Source organism: Rousettus aegyptiacus, unplaced genomic scaffold (genome assembly GCF_014176215.1).
Source record: "Rousettus aegyptiacus isolate mRouAeg1 unplaced genomic scaffold, mRouAeg1.p scaffold_m13_p_3, whole genome shotgun sequence".
Taxonomy (NCBI): Eukaryota; Metazoa; Chordata; class Mammalia; order Chiroptera; family Pteropodidae; genus Rousettus; species Rousettus aegyptiacus.
Window position 1 is genome coordinate 43,130,747 of NW_023416306.1, and position 23,703 is coordinate 43,154,449.

The window sequence follows — 23,703 nt, forward strand, 5'->3', positions numbered from 1 at the left end:
TCTCAAACTATCCAGGATTGAAACAAAATATCTTGACAGCACTAAAAATAGTTTTCATTTATTCTAAAGAAGATAATAACTATTATATTATATCAGAGGTTAAAACTCTACTCATTAGTGGTTCCCAAAAAAGATCAATCATCGTAATCAGCTAAGAGCTCTAAAATATACATATTCTCCCCATCAGTAAGCCTGGGGAGAAATCCATACACTTATATTTTAAATTTCTGCAGTGATTCTGATGATCACCAGATTTGAGAAAAACTACTCTTAATTATTGTTTACTGAGTACTAATTTACCTGAATGCAACAAGTCCCTTTTAGTAAATAATTTATACTAGTTACCTTAAATGATACCATTAATGAATACTAATTTGTGTAAAATTTTATGAAAATTCAGGTTTCCTTTACTTTTTAAAAAAATTTCAGTCATCATCCCTCCCCCTTTCTCTCTCTCTCTCTCTCTCTCTCTCTCTCTCTCTCTCTCTCTCAATTAGTTTTTTATTCATAATAAATAGGGTACTAGAATATTAAAATAAAGAACATATTTTTTCACTTAATGATGGAGTGGCGGGTGGCCTACATAATAATTATAAAAAATAACCTGCTATGGTATAATAGTGTCTATATTTGTAAAAGACCTATTTTTCTTAAAAAGAGAAAAATTATATATGTGTGTGCTTCTGTGTGTGCTCGGTAAGTGTAAGTAAGGTGAAAAGATGGAGGCCCAGAGAGAGAAATGCCCAGAGGTCCATGGTTCGAGGTGGTGGTGCCAGGTTTGGAGCCCAGGGGTCTAAGTCTAGATGAAATGCCCTCAGTACTTCGCTACTCCACTTCTATGCCTGTAGGACATGTAAAGTCAGAAGTGAAATAGGTGACAGATATTCAGTCTAAAGGTCAAGATAGAAACCTGAGCTCCAAATAGAAATGTGGGATTTATCAGCAAATGGAAGTTAAGCCATGGAAGTGGATGAGATCCCCAGGACAGTGTTTGTGATGAAAGTATTTGTATTTGTAGTAAAAAAAAAAAAAAAAAAAAAAAAAGACAGAAATAAAGAATTTCAAAACATAAGGAATAAAGGAGGGGGAAAGCAATTTGCAACCCTAAAAATTAAGTAAAAGAAAAACTAGCAAAGTGGGTGTTTTATGAAAGTCCATGGAAGAGAATGTTTCAAGGAGAGCGCTGTCAAAATAGTCAAAGGCTGCTACAAAGCATTCTTTGGCTTCAGAAATAAGAAGGTAATTGATGATGTTGCCCAGAGTAGTTTCAGTGATGTGGGGCTCATGCCACACTGCGATGAGTTGAGGTATGAGAAATGAAGTGGAGGTAGCAAGTGAATACAAGTGTTTCAGAAAGTTTGACTATGATGAATAAGACAGAGATTAAGTACAAGACAGGGTTTTTCAGAGATGAACAAAGGCAGGATAACAAAATGGTCAAGATATACCTTATAATCATACATAGTTCGGTTTGAATCCCTAGTTTGCTGTATTGTGTAAGCTTAGAACGGTGTTTAACATTTCAGAGCTTCAGAGCTTCTCTCATCTTCATAATATGGAAAACAATATCAACCTTAAAAAGAGGTTGAAAAAAAATACATTAATAAATTTCAAAGCATTTAGTTCCATGCCTGGTAGAGACCAAATGCTTAGAAAAATGGGAATTACCATTTTACTAATTGTATTCATATATTGTTCAAGAGGACATTGAAATGTCCATGACTGAAATAAGAAACTGAAGATGTGGGAAAGGGGGCTAATTTGTGAAGTAAATTCCCTGAGAAGGCGGGAGAAGATAAAATCCAAAGCATAGGTAGAAGAATTAACTCTAGAAAGGAGAATAGAGTGGTAGATGCTAAAGTTGGTAAGTTTATAGATTCAGTAGAGCAAAGTGGAAGTCATCTTCTGCCTGATGTTGTGTTTATGTGTTAAGGGTCAGTTGGTACAAGCATAGACTTGATAAAAGCTGAAAGAACTTCAAATATCCACCTTGGATATCTCAAAAAGCTACCCGGGGGTTGCTGCTAAACATGGTGAGCCTTACAAAACATGTTAGAGAATTTGTATCATGTCTGAGGGACAATGAATTTATGCCCAATACTATGTGCATCAAATGGGTCACGTTAAAAACGCCATGTTTTTTGTTTACTGGTTCACTTGATTTGTTTCTCACCTATAATGATATGGATTGTAAACAACGAAGACACCACTGCTTCTAAACAACCTCTAATATTGTTCAGTTGCATAAAGATGCCATTTTGTTTAGTGTCTTTAAAAGATGGTGCATATCTACAAGAAAAATATTGCTGTTGCTCATAATTAGTAATGTGACTCATACATCTTATTGATAAGTGTGCTTAAACCACTCTTTAAATAGTACTGGCAAAGAGAGAGAAGCAGGCAAACAGCTTTTTAAAACATTAAGTTGCTGTTCTTGCATATGAAATATTTTTCAAATACAATAGGTTAAATTTTGAGGGGCAGAACTGAAAAATGCTGTTCTACAATCTACACAGAAATTTGTGACTCAAAAGAGTAATCTTTGAAATATCATTTTAAAACCTGTATCATTGCTACAGAAAAATGGAAAAACATCCCACTTTCACAGTGGGAAACATCCCACAATCTGTCACAAAAATGCCACTAATTGGCTCTTTATGCTTAGTTTGGTTGATAAAGGGTTTATCTTTATCAAGTCATCATTATCAAAATAAAATAACAACATTTGATTAGGAGTAATCAAATAAAGAATAAATTGTTTTAAGATGGCTCAATCGAATAAAAGGACATTTATTCTTCTCTTCCTTATAAAAACAATACATGTTAAGTACAAAAAAAAAACTTTCAAAAACTCAACTATATTTCCATCATAGTGAAATAATCACTGTTCATATTTTGTGGTATATATTTCTAACATTTTTTTCTAAGCTTTTAGACATATCCATGTTTTTAACAAAATAGAACAAAAAGAGATTGTGCTGTTTTGAAACATTTTTTGATTTGATAATGCACATTTATGAACATCTTCAATATTATTAATCTTTGTAATATTTTATTAGCTGTCATCATCTGAGTGTACTAACATTTAGAATACTAATTCTTTTTTACTAAACATTATTTCTTCCATTGACTTTTTTTTTCTTGTTGATGCTATAAATTACAATAGATAAATATCTCTATAGCTATTTCTTGGCATATAACACATTTCTTTCATATATGCTCCAGATTTAAGGCTAGGTTGGCTTTTTAAAAGATATCATTTTTAATTCAATAAATATTTAATGCCTATTCATTAACTATTTGATACATATTTATTAAATTATTAGGCAGTGTCTAGGTGCTAAGAATACTCGAGGGAGCCAATACAGTATCTGCACTCAATGATCTTAAAGTCTGGTGAAGAAAGAAAATAAACAATCCTTTGTCATAAGTTGTTAAAATGACAGTCAGAAAGGATGAAGCAACTTACAATCCCATCATCAGTGTATGTGAATGTTTATTTCCTTACATGCTCACCCAACTTTAATACCAAGCCTAAAAAAAAATTGCCAGTTTGATGGATAAAAGTGTTTCTCATGCTAATTTGCATTTCTTTGATTACTAGTGAAGTTAAACATTTTTTTCACATATTCCTACTGCTTTGACATATTTTTGGAATATTGCTGCTTTAAAAATCAGTGCGATTGTTCGGTTTTTCTCTGTATCTCCTGGAGTTTCATTTTTCTTTTCATGAAATTTCTTCGGCTCTTTAGAAGTAGAGTTGAAAAACTCAATATTATGATAAAAACTGATATTTATGGTATATGAATTTATAGAGTTCATTTATCTTTATAGCACCATAAGGAAGAATGAAGGAGGGAGTTTTTATACAGTACATACAAATGTGCATTATCATAAATTATAAAGGTATTTGATGGTTCTAAAGAAAGTAATGAGGAATCAATTTCCCTTCTCTCAAAGCCTGAATTTACATTCTTATTATCTTTCTTTTCACATATATTTTCACTTCTCTCTATTTAATCAATATTTTGTGCAGTAGAAAGACCCCTAGAATCAGTCTGGCATAGTGGACCCTAATGATCATCTGTTGACAACCATTTTCTCCCTTATTTTGTGTTTGCAGAACCCAATTTTCTTCAGTTTCCCACTTTTCAGGGGAAGTAAACCTAAACCCAACTCTGTGGTACATACTAACCAATCACGTTTACCCCATTCCTTTGCCACAGTGATTGGTTTGGGTCTCAGCATGTGATATGATTTTAGCTAACGAGCTGAGGGAAAAGTCTGCTGGAAGACCTCTGAGAAAAGATTCCCTCACTTTTACAAAAGATAAACACAGAAAGAGACCATCTCTCCTTACGACATTGGCATGACAGCTTATGACCTCTGGAATAATGGCTGCCACCTTGAAACCAAAGCCACCCTACTAAAGATGGCTAAACAGGAAATAAAGAAAGAATCTGGTTCCTTGATGTCATTATTGGCCCACTGAATAAATTGACTCTGCACAGGAGCTTTTCTTCAGGATTTCTTCATATGTTTCTTTATTATTTAAGATATTTCACTTGAGTTCTCTGCTACTTGTCCAGAATATCCTGACTGATACACTTTGGTTTGAACTTATAGTGTAACCTTAGGGATATTACTTCACCTCTCTGAATTCAGTTTTTTCATGGGAACGAGAGGGTGAGAGGAATGAGAGAAAGAGAGGGAGAGAGAGAAAGGTTGTTCTGTATATCTCAATCCGTCATTTTATAAAAACAAAGTCATTTTAACATAAAAAAAAAATAGAGAAGACATACTCCCAGGAAAAAAAAAATTGAAGATTGAATCAATTAAACCTTTAAAAAAAAAAAAAAACAGCATTCTATCTTTATTTTTTTCACTTCTTTATGGAGTGAAAAATTCTTCCAAACTCTGGTTGGAAAATCATTTAATGAGACAAGTCATATATTCATAAACTAAATAATGGTACGAAGAAATTTTTGGTTCCATATAAGATAAGAGTTCTGAAAACTTAGAGATCGCGGAAGACGGGAAGGCTGGGGAACATTCATAGAGGTGTGGGGCCGTTGGCCATCTAGTCAATAGGAGTTAGATCAATTTCTGAAAAGAAAGGAATATATTGCAAAAACAAAAGCCCACAGCCAGGAACAATTATGGTGAAAGAACAGGCACCCCAGCTTAACTAGGATGGAGGTTTCATTTAGGATGATGGTTTGTAAAATTAAGTCTTATGGACCTTGAGGATTGTATATGTCTTCTCAGAGATCTTTGAGTTTTCAAAGACAATTTTTACATTTAATGTTTCCATTTCTGGGACACTTTAAAACTTTAGTGTAAGTATATGTAGATCATCAGGGTGGCCACTTAAACCTAGTCAGTGCCACATCATCACAGAGCCCATTTTTGTGTTCTATTTTATGATCTGGTTTGTATAAGAACTTCTGATTATGAAAAAAATAATGATTTTTCTTAATGAGAGATATTCTGCTACTTATTATTTCCTTTTCTCTTTTTAGCACATAGCTGGACTATATTTACTATCCTCTCTTGCACTGAGGGGTGGCTAGATTAACTGAGTTTAGGCCAATAGAATGTAGAAAACAAGTTGTGTGTGCCATTTCCAGGTCTGGCGTATATAAGCATCCATTCCCACCCCCCACCCCAGCCCATCTAGTCCTTGGTCTCTTTCCCCATCTGCCAGCTGAGAAAGGCCACTGAGAACTAAAGGCAGGTGGAGCCACAAATGAAAGGAGACCTGGTCTCCGAAAGACAATGTAGAAGGCTGTCTGACCAGACTGTGATATGAGTGAGAAGCAAACTTTTATTGGGTTCAGCCATTAAAAATTCAAGACATACTTATTATAACAATCAACACTAGCCTTAACTTGTAAAAAGAACTTTGAAAAGAGAAAAGTAGACAGAAAATGAATCATCATGTGGCACAACAGTAATTTAGACTTGCTGAATCCAAGTGAGTCTGCTTTCTGGTACCATCAGTACTAGTTTGCAATAGTTCAAGAATAGTTTTGTGAGTTAGTTAACACATGATGGATCAGGAAATTTTAGTTTCACATTATAGTGATAATTCACTGGAATACTTTTTAATGTAGATTTCCAAAAATGCAAAATGCTAACCTCATCTTCAAATAAATAAGATTATTTATAGAATTATAAATGACTCTATTGAAATTGGCATCTGAGCATTTCTCACAGCCTTGAAATTATTAATAACATTCTGAACATTACATGTATATGAACATCTCATTGCTGCAGACTCTGATTATCTATAGCAGTGACTAGTTGTTACCTTTGATATGATGAAAGCTAATCTGGGCAATTCAGTTTTAGCAAAATAGCATCTTCTGTCATGTTAATGTTATTCAAATTTTATTGGTTTTGTAATTTGCTTGGTATTTAATTTATAATGTACTTTGACTTTATTTTTATAAAAGAAATATGGGCATGAAATAAATATATCTTGTACATATCTAAGTTTCTTATAATAAAAATAATTTATGTCAACACCATGAATCCACGAGTTGTTTTTCTTAAAAGAGATTATCGCAAAAAGTTCATCGCTTGAGTTTGAGAATCACTGAGCTAGACCAACCCTGCTCTTCATGCTACAATGACAGCATCATAATCTGAGCATTAGGAACAAAGGGTTTGCAACCAAACCTGTATCAAACTGAGTCCAGGTTTTGTTACTTACTAGCTGTGTGGTTTTGAGCCAGTCATTTTAACTCCTCAGACACTGTAACTTAACTGAAAAGTCAGGATGATAATTATTGCCTCTTAAGATTTTTTCTGTTGGTACAACACTGGCACACAATAAATAGTAGCTCTTACTATCATCTATGGTGGTCAATTCATTTTCATTTTCCCCCATTTTCTAGCAGTTCAGCCTGGTGGATTTATGCTTTACATTTGTACAAGTTTCTGATTTTGTTAAATTCACATATTCGGGATTGATGACTTACTTAAGAGAAATATCAATATTTTTAAAATTTGTTGTATTATTTTAAGTAGAAATTGGTGAGTCTAACAACCAATAATGCACAACTTCTACATACTAAAGCAGACCTAGGTGAATCTTGACTTGGAGTTACTTTAGACCAAATTAATTCTATTTCTTAGATGCAAATAAAAAAATGTTCTTTATAGTACATTAAACTTTAATTCAGAGTTTTCTTTAATTCTGGCTGACCTCCCTCATAACTAGCCCAAGTTTATAAATTATACGAATTGAGAAGCCTGTGTTCACAAAGTCCTTCGTTTTGCGGGATGCTTACGTAGGTTCCATTGAACTGACATTATTGTAATATACCAGTAATGAGCCAACTCATTTGCTCTTAACCTGGGGTCACATTGTAACTTGTGCACCACAGAGAAATCTTAGCTGTGGTGAATTGTCATTGCATTGAAACTAATCAGAGACTTTTAGACACAGAGACTTGCCTTAGCTGGAACAGGCAATAATTTAAAAGGTTTTTGTAGATACAGAGACATCAAAAAAGGAATTGAAAAAGAAAGAAGGTACCAAAAAAAAAAAAAAAAAAGAATAAATTGTTCCCTAGAGTAGTACAGAACCCAAAGAGCTTTTGTCTGTCTGGAACATTTAGCTTTACATTCTGAGGACATGAGGCACTCTTTCTCGACTAGAGGAATAATCATGTATAATTTCTCATGGACAGCAATGAACATTCCAATCCTAGTCCCCTTAAGAGCTCACAGTGAAAAAACATTGGCATTAGTAAATGGCCTCGCTTCAAAAAAAGTTATTAGGGAGTAGCAGGGGAGCACTTTCCTTTAGAAAAGTGTGTTCAGAGCCATTAGAATGCACGGAACTGGTTAACTGAGGGCATTTAGACTTCTCCTTGCAGAGAAAAATTGAAAGTCATGCTGTGCCATGATAACTTTGGGCTACTCTGAAAACCATTTCTCAGAGTTGGCTTCTAGCTTCATGAATTTCACTCCAGGGTGACTCCAGACCAAACAAAAGGAAGATTTTTATATTATTTTAACTTCATCGAATGCAAGCAACTTCAATCAGAGTCTCAAGTATCACCAGATTAAGTGGGAATATTTGTTCGGACAGTGAGTGGTACTGGTGTAATCAGCAGGACTTTGCCGTGAGAGGTTCATCAGTCTAAAGCCCAGCTCAGGTACTAAGAAGTTCAGTGATCTTGGGTAAATGACTTAACCTTTCTATTAGCCTCCATTTCCTCCCACATAACATGTGGATGAAAATGCCTATGTGGTTATTTTTCCAGGGATTAAATACTATAATGAAGAGCCAAAACAAGGGTGGTATTCAGTAATTAATTTCTCTCTTCTTGTCCTTTCTCCTCCTCCAGCCCCTTCTTTACTGTTTCTCTCTCCCTCCCATCTTCCACTTCTTTCCTTCTCAGTATAAACCTGGTGTATTTAGGTCAGTTTATTGATAAATTGTTGGGCACCTATTATGCGCCAGGCACTCTGCTAAGTATGTGGGTTATACAATGTAAGATCTAATCAGAAAGGTTTTCATGTAAAAAAAAAAAAAAAAGTAGCACCACAATATTCTAGTGTTGTATTATAACTTAATGTACAAATTTAAACTGTGTAATCATTTATTGATAAAGGCTCAAAAGTGAGACCTTAGTTTCTACTTTTAGAGCTAAGTTTCCTCTTCCTTAAGAGAGCATCGCTTTTCAAAATATAGGCTCAGCGATGCAAAAATCTAGGTTGTCTGAGAAGGAAAGTGTTCCAAAGATTGAAGGAGAAAGGAGTAGCCCAGCTCTGGAAAGAGCTGGATTCCCCCAGACTGTAAGAAGAGGGTATGATTCCACCAGCAGTGAATACCTGCTTTCTGCTTAAACACAGCACCCCCAAAATGGGTGCCTCCTTATTGCCATGTCCAAGGAGATGAGTGGGACAGAAAGGCAGTATGTGCCTGGAACAGAGGAGCTGCCTGCCTCTGAATGGACCAGAGACATCATAAAAACCATCACAATGGCCCTGCCTCACCCCCGCTGTCGATTGAGCAGATTAGGAGTTTTCATGTGATCTACAGCAAAGAGAATTAGACTGAAGGACGTAAGAAATAAGTGATATTGTATGTCATAACAATGCTTGTTGGCACAGACTCTGGGAAGAACAAGCCAAAATTAATTTGATTTAGACAAATTAAGAAGCCTAACATCCTTCATCCAAGGTTTATGGAAGAACTCAAGCCATTCTCAAATAACCATTCTCCAGCCTGTGAGATGCTACACTGATAGCAAGATCAAAGCATCAAATTGAAACTTATGAAACTGTCATTCACCAGCTTCCTGTGGTTCAATCTAACACACTATAATTGCTCAGTGGAGGTCATGAAACTATTATGCCTGGAATTTGAAAAATCACTGTGTAGGCTGTGAGGCAGATGGATTACAGCAGAATGTCTGGAGGCAGGGAGGCCAACTTAGAGGCCCTTGCTATATTCTAGTTCCATTTAAATAATACACGGGCCAGGTAGTCTGCCCACTTCTATCCAATGAAAGATGCTTAAAAATGAGGAGATGGTTGAGTATTTTATTCCAATGACCAAAGTATGCTGTAAGTGAGGAAATGGGGCAAATAAAAAAACTGGGTTTGAGAATGTTGGAAAGGATGTGACAGACACTATTAGTTAGCAACCCAAGAGACATTCTCTTCTTTCTTGCTACCAGTTTTGTTTGGGCTGCAAAATTCTCAGCCTCATTAAATGAATCAATATTGGCTTGTCAATTATGACCATCCCATATCTTTCTTACAGTGATTGATCTAGGGGTGGGCTTGTAATTCACTTCTGCATGATGAAACATAAAAAGTCAGCTGAGATCTTCTTAGAGAAAATTTCCTTCTCACTAAGAAAAGTACACGTAGGCAGAGTTTTTTATTCTCCAGCATCCTTCATTCTTGCTTTGGTCATTGCCGTATGAGAACATGATGCTTAGAGCAGCTGCGGCCACCTTGTGCTTGTGAAGTAAAAACCAGAAGAATTGCAGAGACATTCATTTGTTTATTGGGCAAACATTTATTGGGCACTTACTAATGCCAAGTGTTCTAAGTTTTGGGGATATTCTAGTAAATAAAAACAGACAATTTTACTTTGGATATTTATCCAGAGCATATTGTAGAGCGGAAGATATTAGTGTCATTATTGTTTAAGACACTGTAAATTGAATATTCTGTTACTTGCAGCCCAAAGCATTCTGATACAACAAGTTTACTATTACTAATATTAAAAGGTTAATAAAGTATCTAAGCTGACCATAAGCAGATGTTGGTAACATCCTCAAAAAAAAAAAAAATCTCGGCCTCAGAGATTTATTTGCAAGCATCACTCTGCGTACAAGATTTATCCTCTTCTTCCACCCAAACACATGCGCACATGCACACACACACACATACGAAAGATAGAGAGGTTTTGTATGGTCATCTGGAAGAGAAAAGTATGATATAAAGGAAGATAAAGATGTGTCTGGCCAGAGGGCAGTACTCCCTCTGAGGATCCTGGCCACAGGGGTTGGGCTAAAGAACTGCAATACAATGGCTAGTAGCAATGGACTTCAGTAGTGATACAAAATTAGAACACCAGTGGATTTATTCCTGAGCTCAAGTGGGACCATCACACAATTACCAAAAAAATTGGAGACAAGCTGATGCCCTCACATATGACAGCAAAGGCTTCAAGGAAGCTAAATCCAGGATTTATTAATGTCCCAATAATCTCATTTATACTTACTGATTGGTGAGCTAAGGACATTCAGGTTACACTGCAATATTAAAATTAAGGAAAATGACCATGACTTCTCTTTCCTTTATTTTCTAATTTATAGGTAGCTTTCTCTGTTCCTTAACTTAAAACTCCCTCCTTACCCCCTCCACCAAAAAAAAAAAAAAATCACCCACATGGATTAATTTATCAAATTTTAGATCTTGCATACCCCAATAGAATTTAATCTTTTCCTAGGAGAGGAATATACAGATTTTTCATTAGAAAGTATGGGGAATAGGAAATTTAGTTAAGGAAGATGCTATGAAAAACATTACAAGTTTCTTTATGCTCAGAGGCTCTTAAAGTCTTTGACCAACAGGGTCAAAGACGGCGCTGAGAATTTAAGGACACTCTGGACTTCTCTGCAGGTAAAACTTATTTGCATTAGTACATCTGAAGTTCATCTATTCCCCTCCCCTCTCAATCTTGGATGCAGTGGGATCCTAGGTTAAAAGCTCTTGCATCAGGTCTCTGGCTTATAGCAGTAGTCCCTTGTGGGAATTAGAGTATGATACTGATAAAACAAAGTTCATAAATATGACCTGCTAGCTGGTCAGTGAGCATTCTATGAATTCCCAATGCATCCCTAAACCTCACCAGAATCCATCTAGTGTAGATGAATTCAGTGCTAACAAATCATCTCTTCAAGTAGAGGTCCTTGTTGGCTCAATTAATCGGTTCATATTTCACTGTGTCCAACTGAGAGCCTCTTTTTTCCAACACAACTAATCACCATCACAAGGAAGGGTTGTGAAGAGTAAGTGACATTTTGTACTCATAGAAGAATCCTAATAATAGCTACATAAATAAAAGGGTCCTTCATCAAATACTTTAGAAATGTTATCCTGTTTCATATTCACAAGAGCTATAGGAGATTACAAAATACGATTCCCATTTTACAGAAACTAAAGTTAATTTTCCTGACCAAGATCACACAGGTAATAAGTGGCAAAACACATAACTCAATATTATGATCTGAATGTTTGCGTCCTTCTCCAAATTCATATATTGAAGTTTGAACCCTCAATGAGATGATAGTAGGAGGTAGGGCCTTTGGAAGGTAATTACGTTTAGATAAAGTCATGAGGGTGGAGCCCTCATGATGGGATAAGTGTCCCTATAAGAAGATAAAGAGATACCAGAGCTTCCTCTCTCCACCACGTGAGGATATAACAAGAAGGTGACTGCAAGCCAGGACAAGGGCCCTCACAAAAACCTGACCATGCTGGCACCCTGATCTTCCCAGCCTCCAGAACTGAGAGAAACAAAGATCTGTTGCGTAAGCCACCCAGTCTATGGTATTTTGTTATAGAAGCTCAAGTTGAGTAAGACACCAAGGATGACTGAGCCTTTGTTTTTCACCTCTATGCATTTTGCAATCCAACTAATATAAACATTATACTTTGTAATCTTAGTCCCAAGTGACAACCCCAAATTAACTAGGTTAATAAAAACTCGACATAAACACTCCTAAATCTCCTGAAATGATTTCAATTAAATAAATGGTATTTGAAAGATGACAAAATTTACTGACATTGAAAGGAGAAAAAAATGTCTTTTCACTTAATTGTTAAAATCCCCCCATCTATATCCTGCCCACATGATTCTCAACTAATAATAGCCTATTTCACTCAGTGTCGGAAAAGAATACAGAATGCTATAATCCACATGTGTGTTATTTTGTTGCACATGCCCACAAACTATAATTAGCAGATATCTTCAAGTCAAACATTTTTGGGAGTTTTTCTCTTGCTTACAGAAAATTCTGGTGCAAACAGCTTTGAAAAACTTTTTTTTTAAAGATGCATGAAAAACAAATCCCATTCTATCTCATATCACGATTTGACTTTGAATTTATCATCACATTTGCTAATTCCTTTTAAATCATTTCTAAAATAGGTGTGACTTAAAGCAAAGAACGTACCCATCATAATACAAACATCAAAGAAAACACATCAAAGAAGTTGACAGCAAGGGACATCCATATAAAAAGAGAACTGAAAAAAAGATTCATTGGATTTAAAATATGAAGATTATTAGCAAGAGTCATTTCATTATTGATGATCATAGAAGCACAACTTCAGTGAATTTAAAAAAATTATGACACCTTTGTACAATGAACTACTTTGCAGTGTTTAAACAGACCGAGGTGCATTTATAAGTACTAAGTTAGAAATACATCTATAAGAAAAGCAGGTTGCCAAACAACATGAATAGCATGATTTAATATTTGCAACAGTAAAAATTAGTATATAGAAATTTATGTAGGTATAGATATAGATAGACTTATTTGTATATTTGTAAATGCATGATAGAATGGTAAATAAAATAAAATATAAGCATATCATTTATATGCAACTAAAAGAGATGAGCATGTTTACTACTAAGGGACAAGAGATGGCTCTTATTCTTATAAGCCTCATGGCAATATGATTTTCTAATTATGCTCATATATTATTTAGATATCAAAATGTTTAAAATTCTTTCCTAGAGTTAATGTCCAATTTTTGCATGTTCCTGTTTATTTTTACTTTCATGTCAAACTTCCAATAAGAAGAGTCTATGCACGCTATCTCCCTCCTCATTTCCCATTTACTCCTCAACCTATAACCAATAGGTTTCTACTCTTCTCACTACTCTACAGAAACTTCTTTCACTAAGGCTATCACTCATGCCTTCCTAATTCTTCAATCCAGTAGGCACTTTTCAGTCGTAATTTTACTTGAAACTCTTTGGTATCTGATATTTACCTTCCTTCCTTTTTTCCTCCTTTGTATGATAATACTGTCTAGCTTTCCTCTGAATGCTTCTTCTCTGTCTCTATTTCATCTGATTGTCCCTTAAAAGTTAGCATCCCCAGAGATGTGTATTCTGTCTTTTTCTCATTCTCCCTGGACATGTATTCATGTATTGCATGAATGCTGATTCTATCTCCGAGCCACCCCTGTACTGCTGATCCACATATACAAGAGCCCACTGGATTTCTCCACCTGAATGTCCAATAGAAACATTCAGTATAATTCTAAAGCCAATTTATACCATCTGCCTCCAAATCTATTCTTTCTCCTGATTTCTGTATCTTCGTTAATGGCACCAATATATTCCCAATCACATAAACTAGAAATCCACATCTCCATATACCCATAGTCTAAATTTACATCAATCAAATCCTACCTTCTTCAACCCATTCCCTGTCACCTCTCTGCCATCTTCCCATTCCAAGTGGATGGTTAAGAAGGTTTGGGGGCTGAGGTAAATGCGCATCAACCAAAGAGTCTAGAGAAATGAAGCATGTCCGATTCCTGGGAGAAAAGAAAGTCCAGATACTAGGAAAGCAAGTATAAATGCCAAAATCAAAGGATAAGAAGTCACGGAACCCAAAGTTCAGGGAGAGAGAAATAAAATCAGAGGAAAATCAAGTCAGGAATAAAAATTCCAGATAAGCAGGAGGTGAGACCAAACCTTAATTAGGCAATAAAGGAGAGGGAGAGAAAGGGCATCCTGAGCAACTGGGGGAGTACTTAGCTTCTCTTTAAGGACCGACAGATCTGTGGCATATATTTATGGTGTAAGGATGAGCTACGGTGAGCTAAAAGCCAGGGAAGCAAGTTTTCTCATTTCCCTCTTTTCTATCCCTTCTTCCACTGCTTTAATTCACTCTTCATCATTTTTCTTTTGCACTATTGAAACAACGCCCTTACCAGCATCCCTTGTTCTTGTCTTTTGCCATCTCACATACTGCCACCAAACTCTCCTTTGATATATACAAATCTGACCATTTCCATGAACAAAGTTCATGGAACTTTGTAATGCTGATGTTTCAATTATCTATTTCCTTAGTAACTTAAAACAATAATATTTAATGTGATTACAATAATATTTAATGTGGAAACAGTTTTGCAATATGGGCCTGGCATAGGGAGGTTGTTCTGTTTGTTCTCGCCCAGGGTAACTCTTGGCTGCAGCCGTTTCACAACTCAACTGGGGATGGATGCCCAAGATGGCTCATAATTCTGTGGGATGGGGACTTGGGCAGGGCTCAGCTGGGTAGTTATTTTGTTTCTTGCAGGTTTTTGACTCACCTGTATTCATTTATAGCTGGGCTGGGTTCAAAGGTCCAAATAAATAATTATTATATATGTGTATATTTAATTATGCTTTTAAAAGCTATGAAAAAATAAACTATTATTTAAATGGTTAGTTATAGGAGGAGGGAGGGAACATGGTAGAGAGAACAGAAATAGAAGATTTCTCTAAATATATGTTGTTTTGTAGGTTTGCTTTAGAACTATAAATATTTTACATAAGAATAAAAACAAAATTAAATAATGAAAGCAACCTCTGAATTTAAAAGTAGCAGGAAACAAATGAACTCAACTATATATTTAGTTGGTAGAATAATTAGAGAGAAAGAGAGAGAGTGAGATTATAAGAAATATTTTAAAACACAATAATTATCTATTCTTAAGAGTGTACATTAGAAATATATTCTAAATAAAAGTGCTGCAAAAAAAAACATCAAAATGAACAAAAAAATCTTTAAACTCATTTCAGTAATCATTTTGGAGGTAGTGCTGTTAGAATTGTATGAAAATTGTATTGTATGAAAAAATAAAATGTCTAATTAGGCTGGTGTCACAAAGAACTGAAACTTTTTTGTGTGTCATTGCGAGGTGATTCTGATGTATAATTAATGAGATCAAATAAATACAAAGTCATAACTTGGAATTGAAAAATGTAAGTATGAACTCATGATGTATTTAATCTGAACAACAAAAAAAACAACATATTCTGTAACTGATCACTGAAAAGTCAAAGAAACAATTACTGACCCAGTAGCAATGAGCACCCCTAGTGTCCACATTATGATTTCTAAATATCATTTCCCTCTTAAAGTAAACAATGCTTTTTAGAAAAAAAAAAAATGGTTAATTCTGGGTCTAGGTCAGAAAATCTAAAAGATATGATAAAATACCTTGTTATAGGAAGCTATTGAAGACTACCAGGGTGGATCGAAAATATTCAGGAATCTGGTGAATTATCCACTTGAAACTTACTGGATTTTGTGAATCAATGTTACCATAAAAAAAAAAAAAAAAAAGATTAAAAAAAAATATTCAGGTGTCAACCGGAAAATCTCCACTGGGCTAAAATGAGAGATTGAAATATCAATAATGATAATAATTTCAACAGATTGAAGTTTTATACTAAAAATAAACTAATTAGTCATCTTTGGAAAATTCTGGGGAAACATTTCCATTGTTTGAAACTGGGAAAATCAAGCCTTTCTCTACCTTCTTATCCAGTCTGTATTGCAGAATTATCAATAGTTGATGAAAGGAATTTTTTCTTTATAGAAGTAGTTCAACAAGTAAAGGAAATAGATCGATATTATCAGAATATCACCAATTTTGTAACCTTTAATAAGTATCAAAAAAAGAGAGGTACTAACATATTATTTCCCTCATGATACCACCTATGAAGTAGTGTTAAAAAAAAAAAAGAAGAAAAAAAAAACCTAACCTGAAACATATCAAGCCTCTAAATATAACTGTAAATATTGTGGGAAATACCATGGGGATGCAATCCATGAAATCCAGGCTATAGGATACAATAAAATAAACATAATTTTAAATCCAAGAAAGTCTACGGCCCTGCCACCTTGAACAAGTCCAATCTTGACTGACCTCAGAAGCTAAGCAGGGTTGCACCTGGTTAGTACTTGGATGGGAGACCACTGAGGAAAACCAGGTACTGTAGGCATAAAAAAATTATAAAATAAGATTTAAAAAAAAAGGGATTGTAAAATGACAAGGTCATTGCAGTCTATGATGTCAACCAAGGGTTGCCTTGCCTAGAATAAATTAAATAAATAAATAAATAAATAAATAAATACCAAGAAAAACAGATATGTAGGATAGTACTACAAATTAAAAGAGACTTCAAGGATTGATCAACTAATGGCAAATTATGGACCTTATTTGCATGTGATTTAAAAATAAAGTAGAAAAAAAGTTTTTTTTTAATAGGGCTATCAGTCTAATGTGAACATTTGTGTGATATTATTGATGAATAAATATAAATTTGTTTGCATGAGATGGTAACAGTATTGTGAGTGCATTAAAAAAAAAGAAAGAAAGTCCTTATTTCTGAAGATACATATTGAAATATTTATAGAGGAAGTTACATGATGTTCAGGATTTACTTCAATGGACCACATATAGGACAATGGTCCCATAAGATTATAATGGAGCTGAAAAATTCCTATCACCTAGTGATACCATAGCTGTGGTAAGGTCATACGACAAATAGTGAGCTATGGACGGAAAATGCCTAAGGGGCACTCGCCTAAGCCCTGGTGAGTTTCCTACGGACATTTCCCCTTTCTAAAACAATGTTATAACTGGACAGACTTCTGTGGACGATTACAAGACACTCTTCAGCGATAACCACTAGAAAACTTTGGGAAAAAAGAGTTTATTACTCACAGGCCCTGAAGTATACAAGGTACACCAGGGGCACACACTGAGGTCAGGGGTAGTGGGAGGGAGAGAGAGCAGGGAGGAGAGAGGAGGAAGAGAGAGAGAGAGGAGACAGAGACAGGCAGACAGACAGACAGAGAGGAGAACACGGGCCTGGGTTCTGCTTTCACTGGAGTTGAGCATGGATTTCAAAACACACTTTATTGGTGAATTTAAAACATAAGAGCAAGAACCTAAAGCACAGGAAGAGAAAAAAACAAGTAGCCAAATGGTCAGTTACCCAAATCAACTAAGATCTCTAAAATAAAGGATCCTCAGTTAAGGGAGGCAGCTCTTCATCTGATTTTGTGGCTGACAATGTGTTTATCTGAGATAGCAGTCTTTGAAGCAGATGCCTCAACAATCAAAGCTTAAGTCAAACACCTGCACAACAAAAAGAAAAGCCAATGATCAGGGCTTACACTGCGATTACTCAGTGTTGTGGTGATGCTTGTGTAAACAAACCTACTGCCTGCCAGTCATAAAAATATATAGCACATAAAATTACAGTAATGAGCTATACCATCTAGGTTTGGGTAGGTGCACGCTATGATGTTCACATGAAAAAATCGCCTACCGACGCATTTCTCAGCACCTATCTTCATCCCTGCCCCAATCATTAAGCAGAACATGACTGTAAAATAGCCCCCTAGCAATCTTCCTGTGATACTGGTACTCTCCACGTTAAATATTGCACCACCTAGGGATTCCTGCACTAACTCCCCATAGTAACCTTTGTTTCAAACATTGGCCGATAATAGACCTTTCTACTCAAGTGCCCTTTCCCTGTATACCTTCCAGAAATAACCAAAATCTTGGCAATCTTCTTGCTGCAGTTCTGAGGCTTTGGCCAAATGCTAAGCTTCTGAAAGTTTTGCTCCTAACTCACTGAAGCTGAGCACTGCCTAGTAGACTGTGGTTAGTGGGAGGTAAGAGGAAATCCAGCCAGAACCTAAAGAAAAACTTTTATGGAAAATAATAGAACCTAAATATAAAATGTTAAGCTATGTGTTTCTAGGGTTTTAAAAGGAAACCATGATGTCACTATTAAAACCTGAGAATGCTTATCAAAATTCCTTAGTCTAGTTTAATGGGTATGCTCAATGGGATGCTAATAATCTAAATTTAGAAGAAGGAAATGCATATATAGGAGAAATTATTTGAATTTCCATCCACCTGAAGGTAAATTTTATTAACATGAAACAATTGACAGTAGGTAAAACGGAGATGTTAAAAGTATCCACCTGCGTTTCTGAAAGACCCTGACGGCAGCAACAGCTGGAAGTATGGGATGCAGTAAGCAGCAGGCCTTACTGGACGTTTAATTGATCTGGTGACTCTGAGATACCAAAAGCAGTGGGAGACCAAGCATTGTGGAAAATATCTTGGCTTCCTCTTTCCAAGACACTCTTGGCCACTGAATTGATGTTCTTGTAGAAGACATCTGCTTGTAGGTGATAACTGAGAAAATGGAATAAGTATATAGCATAAATCTCCTGCCCCCGTTTCCCTACTCTGCCAGCCATTACTAGTACATGTGGGTGTTAATGTGGCAGCTGTCCCAGATTTCAGAAAAGCAGAGATGGTTTTTAGCTAAAAATGGTGACTTGAGGATACATTTAACTCCCCTTTATTCCATCCTAGTTAACTATTGAAATAACCTGTAGATATTATAAACAGGAAACATAGCAATGCTGGCAATTAAGAAAAGAAGGAACGTTTGCTAAATATTGTAAATATAGGACCACAAAGAATAAAACGATTGCCCCAGGTTTCTTTGACGCTTGGAAATCAAATTTAAAAATATCCCCGTACAATCTAACTATAACCTTCATTGCACTAGCAAGGGCTGGAGGTAACGATAGGCCATTGGTGACCTTGTTAAGAGTCCCCACCTCGGGTAGTGCATTGCATGCCAGAGCTACAAGGAGCAGGGATGCGGGGGCACTTCCAAATATCTTACACCGAACATTAATTGCCATGCTGTTTCCTGAAAAAAAAGCAGTCGGGACCATAGTTAAGTAAAACTTAGATGTGTTTCCACTGAAGTTTGGAATATTGAATATTGTCCTTAATGTTCTTACTAAAGCAATAAGATAAAAGACATAAGTACAAAAGGAATCATGTTTTTTTACAACTATTAAACTGGCACAGTTTAATCCTACCCACCCCCATTATAAATCATGTTTCTTACAGCCTCTCACATTTGTGAGACTTGTAACTTCATGGCAGAAAACAGTTGCCTAATAAGTTGTGCTAAATTTTTGTGTTTCCCATTTAACATGTGAAGAATTAATTCCTATGAATAAGAGTCTAGAGTCCCTCCCATAGACTAGGGAAGATAGCGATGTTCACCATTATAGTTTAACCATGGATCATAAGTCAGGTTAAGGATCATATAATATATGAGAACTAAAAGTCCTCATATTTTTTCCTGTCTAGGGTTGAGTTGGAAGATGCACGAGAGAGAGAAGGAGGTGATGTGGTCAGATGATGACTCCAGAGTTCACTCTACAAGCTTTGTCATTTAAAGGGGCAGAGTGATATGAATTGAGGCAATCACAAAGGTTGAGGAGCTTGTACCTATCTCCCTATTCAGGATTCTAAAAGGAAGCCATGTAGGAGGCTCCATACCAACATCTGGCTTTCAGGTAAAATTGACACAGACAGACAGAGCTTCTACAGTCTTTTATCAAATCTAGGTCACTTCCAACTGTGAGACATAATAGGGGAACATGCTATCAAACCACGATATGCTTATAAGATACAGTCCAATTATAGAGGTGGCATATTGTGTAAAAATGCATAAATTAGAATCAACAAAATATGATAGCACTCCTAAACTATCACATTAGGTTGTGTCTTAATCTTAGCAGCTTTGTCCCTAAATCAGCATTTGGCACACAGTAGATGTTCAATAAATGTTGAAGGAAAAGGCGGGGGGGAGAGGCAAGCAGGCTTGACTTACCCAGCATCGGAATGCAGAACAATACATAACCTTCTTACCTTTTGTTCTTTTAAATTCCAAATTTTCGTTCATATTCTCACACATATCTGCTCTTAACTAGCTCAGACATAACCATAAGTTCTTCCTCCAGAGGATTTCAGCTTCCCCATTGTCTTAAGTCATCTGAGATCCTATATCTATATCTATATTTATATCTATATTTATAACTATATCCATATCATCTATTCCTATACCTATATCACCTATAGCAATATCCATCTAAATCTATCTTTCTATCTGTCTATCTATCTATACCTATATCTATATCTCCTACTTCCAATTTGGAACTTTCTCTTGTCCAAAGCATGGCTCAATGCTTTTTTTGTCCACACTGTTCTGGAGGCCGGTTGTGAAAATCAAAAGCAAAACTGACCCTAAAGAAGGCATCTAAGAGCATACTGCACTTGAACTGAGGGGCTTGAAACAAAAAGGAATATACCAGTCGGCAAAGTAGGGCAGGTAGAGGCATAGCAGTCTCTCAAATGAATTCAACATGCTATGTCAATGACTTCAAATGCTTAGGACAGTATCTAAACTTCCAATTGCTCAAAAATGTAGCTCTTCATAACTTTACCTTATAATTTATATTTCCTGGGCATGAATGCACAATGTGTTTTCTTCTCACAGCTAGGCTATTATTAGGCAGGATTTCTGAACGCAAGGTCTAAGTGATTGAAAAGGTCCATATTTAACAGGTGATTGTCTAGCTATTTATAGCAGCAGCTGCTTTGACCTAAAAGACTTGCAAATATTCCCACTCTTGGAAAATGCCTCAGTCTGTTTTTCCTTCTACTTGCTGGCTTCTCCTTCTTGGTCTCTTAAATTTGTAACATCTCTTCCATATTACTGCCCTAGCCCTCTTTGCTTCTTTACATTTTATTTTTATTTAATTTTTAAATTTTGAAATATTGGATAAATTTGACAGAATATATATAACATTTTTGTAAGCTATGAAGCATAATAGTAAAATCAACCCATCAGGACCAAGGCTAAGGTGGAGAAAATGAGGCATTCATTTTGGGTACAAAATATAAAAGGTACTTGTGAACAAAATATGACAATTTTAGATAAAGACAAGATGTGATTCTGTACTTTAACAACAATGCCTCATGGTAATCCCAGCCCCCTGGTTCCAATATTATTTTGTCAACCAAAAAAAAAAAAAACAGGTGGACGACTTGAATGCAGTGATTTGCCAATTCAATTTTCTAATATAGTATTCAAATACGATTTATCCTAATTATTGAGTTTTTGGCACCCCTTAAATTTGCACCTGAGGCCAGTGCTTCATTTAACCTCCGTTTAGTCACACCACTGCCCACTGCCCAATTTACAAAATGGAAAATGTTAGATTTTGATATTTGGTAAATTTTATAAAACTAAAATGTAAACCTTATAAAACTTGAATGTATTCTTCGAAGCCATTGTTTTTTCTTCACTTAATAGTAAGTCTCAAAGAGTCCTCTATGCTTATATGAGCAATTGTAGTTCATTTACGTTCATGGTTATCCAATGTTCCATCATATGACTATATCTTAGTTTATTTGTCCATTTTCTTTCTGTAAGATGTATGAGTTGTTTCCAGCTCCTTGTCATTACAAAACCAGCTTCTGTGAGCATTCTTGTACATGTCTGCTATCTACAGTTTGAGAGGTTCTCCAGGCCACAGGGTCTACTCCTGGGAAGAGAATTGCTGAGTTATAGAGTATGAGCAAGTAGGAATTTACTAGATAATGTCATGTTGTGATCCAAAATGCTTGTAATGATATCAACTATGACCAGTAAGAGTTTCTGTTGCTCCTCAGACCCAACGAAATACAACTTTTTATAAGTTTTTAATTTTTGCTGATCTAGTGAATGTAAAGTAATATCTCATTGATGTTTTCTTCATTTGTACTTTCATGATTAATAGAGATTGAACATGTTTTTGTATTTCCTCTTTAAAATGTCTGCTCGTGTATTTTGCCCGATTTTATATTAGAACATAATCTAATAAATATAACATAGATATAATATATAGAGATATATTCATATTTTGTTGGTTTTTCTTCTTAATTTTTCTGAAATATTTTTTATATTCTGGATATAGATCGTTTGTTGTATGTATTCCAATGTCTTCTCTAGTTTTTTTTAGCTCTTCTTTATATTCTCCTTACATCTTTTCATTTACAAAAAAATTCTTAATTTTAATGTAGCCAAAGTTATTGACTTTATCTTTTTTGGTTAGTGCTTTTTGTTTCTTGCCTAATTGTCATAATTTTCTTTATTTTCTTCAGATAGTAGCTTTCATGTGTAGGGTTTCAATACATATGGAATTGATGTTTGGATATCACATGAGGTAGGGATCTGATTATAGTTTTTTTAATGTGGATAGCCTATCTCTCTGGGAACACTTCCTAAAAAGTTTCTTTCCCCACCGATAGGCAATGCCACATTATTATATATTGTTTTGATATATGTGTAGGTTAATTGCTGTTTCATCAATCAGTTTGTTTATCTTTATGCCAATGCCACATTAAGTATAATTTTCAAATAAACCTTGATATCTAGCGAGTCACATCTCCTTACCTACTTCTTTTTGAAGAATATCCTGGTTATTTATCTCTTTTAGAACCAATTCATCAGGTTCCATTAGAAAAACTTTTGGGGGATATGATTAGTGTACATTAAATCAATTTGGCGAGGATCAACATCATTCAAATATTTTTCTTCATTAATTCAAACATGGTTCATTCCTTCATTTATTTGGTTCTTTACAGTAGATGATGGTTTGAATGGTGGCCACCAAAAGATATGTCCATGTTCTAACCCCTGCAACCTGTGAATGTGACCTTACGTGGAAAAAAGAGTCTTTGCAGATGTAAATAAGGATATTGAGATGCTATCATCTCGGATTATCTAGGTGGGCCTCAAGTCTAATAGCAAATGCCATATGAGGCAGAAGTGGAGGAGATACAGACACAGAGGAGAAGGCCATGTGAAGGTGGAGGCAGAAATTGGAGCTATGCAGCCACAAGCCAAGAAACACCTGGAATCACCATAATGATCTAGCATGTCTTTTGTTATATTTATTTGCGAATTCCTTACTTTTTGTGACTATTGTAAATGGCATCTTCTAGAGTTTATGCTTGTAAATGGTTTATTGATGACATTTAGGAAGATAGTTAATTTTTGGACACCGATCTTGTTTCTAGAAACTTTGTTAAAATCTTTAAAAAAAATAAACATATGCCAACATTTGATTACAAGTTTGCATGCATGCAAAAAAAAATGCTCTCATAGGTCAATTAAAATATTTATTCCTGGTAGGGAAATTTTCTAGAAAAAGAGAATGGGTTAGATACAGAAAGAAAGAACAGTCTATTAGAATGTCACCAGATTCT